We start from the raw sequence: 6,653 nt of genomic DNA, 5'->3' as shown, positions 1-6,653 counted from the left end.
GGGAAAGAGAGTGAGGCAGAGCCATTTTGGGAAAGTTGTACAAACGAAAGAAGTGAGGTATCCTGACTTTCAATCCAACTCAGTAATTCCAATTCAATGACATATGTGCTTCTGCATTTGGACTCAAAAGACATGTTAGAAGGAGACTATCAAAAAAGACAAAAGAATTTCTGTGGAAAGGAAAAAACATTTCATACAAAATACTCCTAGAGCTGTGCTGTCCAGTGTTAACCACATGGTGGATTGAAGACTTGGTATGAATAAAAGAATGTAAAGTCATTCACTAATACATGCTGGGACAATAATGTTTTGTATATGTTGCATTAAATAAAATATATTATGAAAATTAATTTCACCTGTTTCTTTTTACTTTAATGTGGCTAACAATAAATCTTAAATTAATTTATGACTTACATTATATTTCTATTAGATAGCCCTGCTATAGAGAGAGTTATGAAATAGTTACATTACAATACATAACTTTACTCAATTAGCAAATACTTATCCAACACCTACCACTGTCAAGCCTTATGCTAAGTGCTGAGACCTTAAGAGTGAACAAAGATTATGGTCCCTGGCATCATACAGTTTACATTATCTCCTACACTTCTACTGCACATTTCATATGTATTATCTCATATGCATAAGAATAACTTAGAGTACTTCACCATTTGGGGAGCAAATGCCAATACCTGACTTAGAAATCACAAAATATAAATCATCAGCAGATTTATAGTAATGGTCATCTACTTTTGTGATACATTAGTTATATTATTATGCTATATACGATTTATCTGGAAGCTTAACACTATCTCACTCCCTATAGCTTCTCCTGGTTTCTTGTTCCTTCCCTCTAACTAGTTTGCTCCCTCCTATGGCTCATCTCTACCAGAAGTCTCTACAACTGGCAACCTTGCTTGCTATTCACATTACAGCAGGGCTGTTTATACTTTCAGGGGTCTCCAGAGGAGGACAGAGGTCGAAAATGTTAAGTGTACATAATTTTAAGGGGCTAAGTTCAGTTTTTTTGAACCCAAGACTGAGTTTTGAAGTTTCTTTTCGGCTTAAACAAACTAGGGTGATTTCTGAGGATTCTGCTTCAAAATTCAACACACAAATTTATTTGAGGGGTAAAACAACTCCTTATTAGTTTTATCCTACTGAGGATTTCACAGAAGAAAACTCTACCCGGGGAGGGGGAAGGGGAAGCTGGGACGAAGTGAGAGAGTGGCACGGACATACATACACTGCCAGATGTAAAACAGATAGCTAGTGGGAAGCAGCCACATAGCACAAAGAGATCAGTTCAGTGCTTTGTGACCACCTAGAGGGGTGGGAGGGAGACGAAAGACGGAGGGGATATGGGGATATATGTATACATATAGCTGATTCACTTTGTTGTACAGCAGAAACTAACACACCATTGTAAAGCAATTTACTCCAATAAAGATGTTAAAAAAAAAAATGCTGGTATACTCACACACAAAAAAGGGAACTACCAAGAAGGACTTCAAAAACAAATTAACAAGTAGCATTTCTCAAGTAAATGACTTTTAAAATAATATAGTAGGTAACATCAATAGAACAAGAATGTATAATGCTTTTTAGGCTAATATCCTAGCTTTCGAGAAAATGTCATTAATAAATTAATTGTTCAGGTTTTATTGACAGCTACAAAGAGAGCAATATAAGCAAAAACTACTTTATCAAAAGGTGTTAATTTTTCTCAGTTTAATACAGAAAGTATTACTGACATATGACAGCTACTGAGAAACGAAGTATCCAAGTTTTAAACACCCAAAATGATTTCACTGCCTGTTTTCTACTGTCATCTGAAATACAGATGTGTTTAGCAAAGGAACAGTATCCCACAGTGTTTAGCTGTGCAGGTGTGGTTATATATATAGTTGTTTCAGGGTTATACAAAACTAACAAAAGCTGGTACCTCATGACTTAAAAATTAAAAAGCCAAAGAAAAATAATAATTACTCCTGACTGGAGAAAAAAAATCACCTAAGGAAAATTTAGGTGATCTCCATTAAGTAATCAGATTAACATTTTGCTTAAAAAAAGATCAAACCAAAACCTTTAAGCTAAAGTACTTCATGTACGACCATGGGTCCTTTCAGACCATCATTAAACTACTAGTGCTAGTTTGCCAAACACAATGCCAATACAATCAAATATAAATTTCGAAATTCAACCTTTTTTTGGCCTTCAGCCTAAAATGGCCTAATTTTTACATGGGCCTTAAATGATAAAAGATCATAAAGCTTAACACGAAACCAGCCTGCATTTGACAATCAACTGTCACTTGTTAGAAGCATCAGAAAAACAAATAACAATTCTCTAAGATTTCCTTTATAACCTGAGTAGGGAAGAAATAGAAAGAGGCAATTCAGATATAAATGCAACAAAATTTATCCCTAGCTTACTCTCTGCCCAGCACCTGACCAGGGATTTTGACGTGTTATCACAAATATTTGTCTTCCTTCTCCTCCTTGAAAAATTCAGAAAACTACGTTTTTCAATCCTCAGCGCCCTCCAGATTGGGGGGGTGGGGGTGGGGCGGTGTGGGCAGGGATGATTAGAAACCAAAGAATTTCTGTGATAAACCTAAGGAGTGTTAAGGATAAAATCAGAACCTGCCATAATATACAAGAGAGTCTTTCAAATGATAAAAGAGTTTGTTTTAAATTACCTATATTTAATTCCACCTAACAACCCCGTGAGAATAATATCTTTCAATCTGATCCCATTGAAGAGAGGCGACCCCAAGTGTCTTAATTCACAACTGCAAAAATATGACCTTATGACTTCCTCTATTTCAAATGTGTGAAGTGCATTTATTTTCCACTAAAATGCTGAAGTACCTTTAAAAACAGACAATAATCTTAGTATCTTTCATATGTTAGGTAGAAAAAAAGTTTCATTTAACCAAGTAAAAAGGCACCCAAAATTCTAAAAATCACCACCAAAATTTTAAAAATTCCAATACTGGTCTGAAGACAGTAAAATGGACCGTTCTTTATATAAACTCTAATGCTCAACTGAGGCGTCATTCAAACGAAACAACAATATTTCAAGTAGCTACTATCTGGAGACTAAAAATTGAGTTGTGTTTCAATTCCTAAAATAATGTTACAGTGTTAAAAGTTAATCTTACTGGAATCCTCCTGGAAGTCACAGATATTGAAAAACTACACTAACATTAGTTGCCAAATGTAATTTTTTCCTCAGAAAGACACCTTGTGGTGACATTAAAATAGTTTCTGAGGACACATGCAATTTAAATTTCAGTTACACTGTATACAATAACAGAAAGAGGAATAAAACTAACAAATAAAAAGGGTTTTTGTTGTTGTTGTTGTTGCATAATGTGGTTTAGGTCCCAAGACTTAATTCTAGATCTTTACCATGGAATTGCACGTAGCAAGCAAAGAACATTTGAAAATAAGCGTCAACAATAGATCATCGCCATTTTCTAAATAGAAGTATTTACATTTTGATTCAGTTCTGACAGTTGGGTGTTAAGGAAGCATAAACAAGCCAATATGGTAATAACAGCTTGACTTATAAAGATGCTCATTAAGATGGTTAATGGCAAAACCGAAAATGAAACTTGGGCATACCGTCAGACTTCACATAACAAAAAGGGTCAAGGAATTAGGCTAAAATAAAAAATACAGATGTATAAATAAAAAGACAGCCATGTTACTACCAAAAAAAGAAAAGTGGAATGCTAAGGAAAAATCACAAACATTTTAAGGCAACCGATCAGAGGAAAGGATTGCTTTATTCCTCCACCGTTTACTAACATTTAACACTAGCGTTTGCAGCCAACACCTGGGTTTGAAAACTGCAGAGGCATTTAAATGCTGTTTTTTCCAACGTCCACCCAACAGGACGTTCCGCAACATTTTGAATAGTGAATATTAACCAGAATAAACCATCGTTCGTATATTTCTACCTTCAAGAGCTAATGGGAAAAAAATAAGACCCTTCGTTCTCCCATACGTAGCCTTAACCATTCTCTCCCCTCTTTTATTTACTGCCCTTTGTCGCGAGGTTAATGAACCCTGAACTTATTTGAGGGGGGGGGGGGGGGAGGGCAAAGGCAGAGGGGAAGCCAAATGATAGGAAAAACTGGAAATTAAAAATAGTGGCATTACTGGCTGGATGAAGACTGAGAACTCCCTGAAGGTTTAGCGTGAGGGAGACAACCCTGGAGGACCCCTCTTAAGATACACTTCACCCCAAGACCCCACCATTTTTCGTCTGTTTAATTTCTGCTTTTGCAGGGGGTGGCAGTCCCCCGGATGAACGTTCCCCAGTGCCTGCCTCTCTTTTCCCCGAGGCCTCCAGTCGCAGGGGGTGGGGGCGCTGGCCCCTGCTCCGAATTTGCAGCGAGGCCCGGAAATCGGTCCCGTTAGAGCCGATTTCACCCATCAGGAATGCGCTCCGCCCCCGCCACCTCCCCGCCGCGGCCGCCCTCCGCGTCGCCTGCTCCAGGGGCTGGGGAAGTGAGGAGGGGAGCGCCGCCTCCGCCCGTCACAACACCGCCGGGTCGGCCGCCCTCGCCCCAGACTGCTAGGGCCAGGAGGACAGGGCTCGGGGCGTATCCCACGCCTCCCCTCCGCCCGCGCGGCCGAGGGAACGCCAGCGCCGGGGCCAAGCCGGAGACGCGGAACCAGCCCGAGGCCTGACCCCCGGGCCGCCCCGGCCCCGCGCCGAGCACGAGCAGAGGCGCCTTTCCCGTGGGATTTCCGAATCCATTTCCGTCCCGGGGAGGGGCGCAAGGGTAGCAGCCGGAGCGCCCAGTGTCGGAAACTGGAGCCGCCCCTGCCCTCTGGCTCCCGGGCGCAGCTTTCCCCCGCACCCGCCCGTACCTTCAACTCCTTAGGGCGACGCAGGGCGCAGGGCTGCGGGCGAGCAGGCCCATCTCCTGGCGGCGGCAGCAGCCAAAGGAAGTACGGAGGAGGGTTCCTCAGACCCGCCAAGGCGCCTCTCAGCTGGGGCGGGGGGAACGGAGAGGAGGGGTCCAGACTGCCGCTTTCCCGGACTCCTCCTCCGCAGTTCTGTCTTGACTGCTGTTCCCGGGAACCAGCGCCGCAACTGCCATTCTCCCCCTCCCTCAGCCCCCGCTGTCTCCGCCCCCTCCTCCCACTCCTTCCTCCCGCCCCCGCCCCGCCCCTGCGCACCGCCCGCGTGCCTTGCGTCATGGCGTCACGCCCACCCGGCCCGTCGTGGGCGGCTCTGGGAAGCTGCTGTTCGCTCGTTCGTGTTCGATCCGCGCACACCCGGGAGCTCCCCGCCAGCGACTCGGGCTGCTGGGAGTGTGGCCCCTCCCGCCTGTCTCCCCGCCCGGGGCTGTCAGCGGCCCTTCCTGCCCATCATCCCGCAAGACTTCCCCGAAGCGGGCCGGGCTGTGGGGCAGGTGTCCAAGGACGGGTGGGAGTGGCTGGAGGTGTAGGGAGATGCTGGACTTGCGGAGCCCGGTTTTCGGCGTTTCGCACGCCATTATTCATTCCTTTGTGTTCTCACGGTTCACCGGCTAGATTGGCAGCCCCAGGGAGAGCAGGGCCGTGGTGCTGCAGCGAGTTTCAAACCTCTCCGGGAGAAATGTCCTTCCCTCAGGGTGGTGGCGCCCCACTGCCCCCTTCTTTTAACAGACCTTAGTTTTCCGCAGGGGCTGCTAGGAACAGCCCTTAGCCACAGTTGAACACCTTGCGTGAGGGTTCGGAGAATATCTTCCACTCACCTCTCTTTTTCCCACTTGATCTCACAGAATCCCTTAAGAATTCAGAATTCATATTTCAGTTATGTTTGATACCTTCTGAATTACTTTAATCCGTTTTATCCGTTCCACCCCCCATATCCTTGAAGCCAGCCATACCCGCTTTGAATTTTTTAACCTACACATGACTGGACATCAGTTCATCTTCGTTGAATAAACACATTCAGTCCATTCCTTCCTAGTTGATTTCAAGATTTAGTCACTCTTTGGAATACTGAGAAACAGGAATGTGATAAATGCTGGACAGAATGTCCTTTCGCCATCTGTTACTTAACTAAATATATCCCCCTATCAATCCTTGTTTTAGTGTATCTAATTTAAATTAGAAACAAACCAAGGAGCCATGGTCTTTCAGAGGGTACTTGGTATCTTTGGTAACCCAGTAAATATTTACCAATTAGAAAACTAAACAAGGTTTCTAAGCAGTTTAGGTCTAAGTATATTTGACCACAACTCTTAAAGGAAGTAATGATGGGTATGTTCGTTTTCATTTATCAGAAAGTTTTAAAGCTGTTATATATTCCTTTAAATGCTATTTGGAGGCTGCCAGCAATTTAATCAGTGGGATACTTTAAGCCTACAGGTAATACAAGAATAGTAAGTTAAATGGATTTATAGGATGGTACCCATCCATAATATAATCCTTCCTGTAAATATATCAACATGTTGAACAACATTTCAGAACTGATGGGGCATTGTCTTGGAAGGGAGTTTTGAGTAAAGAGTCTGTGCAGAGTGGGAATGGTCTTGTACTCTGTCATAATTTCCAGAGATGCCTTTCCCTGTCATCTTAAAAACTAGAGGGATTTCCTGTTCTTCACTAGGGCAACGTAAATCTATTAAAGAAATATCTATT

The 6,653-nt window shown here is 43.2% G+C and overlaps 1 protein-coding gene across 1 annotated transcript in view; it reads right to left on the bottom strand.

Moving 5' to 3' along the window:
* The window catches only part of RNF19A (ring finger protein 19A, RBR E3 ubiquitin protein ligase), a 52,705-nt gene extending 47,734 nt beyond the window's left edge, over positions 1-4,971 (bottom strand). Inside the window, exon 1 of the mRNA XM_007465738.1 lies at positions 4,890-4,971. The gene's annotated coding sequence lies outside the window, so the exon portion shown is untranslated. The remainder of the gene's footprint in view (positions 1-4,889) is intronic.
* Positions 4,972-6,653: the final 1,682 nt, after the last annotated feature.

The sequence above is a fragment of the Lipotes vexillifer genome, unplaced genomic scaffold (assembly GCF_000442215.2).
Source record: "Lipotes vexillifer unplaced genomic scaffold, Lipotes_vexillifer_v1.1 scaffold10, whole genome shotgun sequence".
Lineage (NCBI taxonomy): Eukaryota > Metazoa > Chordata > Mammalia > Artiodactyla > Lipotidae > Lipotes > Lipotes vexillifer.
This window is presented reverse-complemented; position numbering and strand designations above follow the sequence as displayed.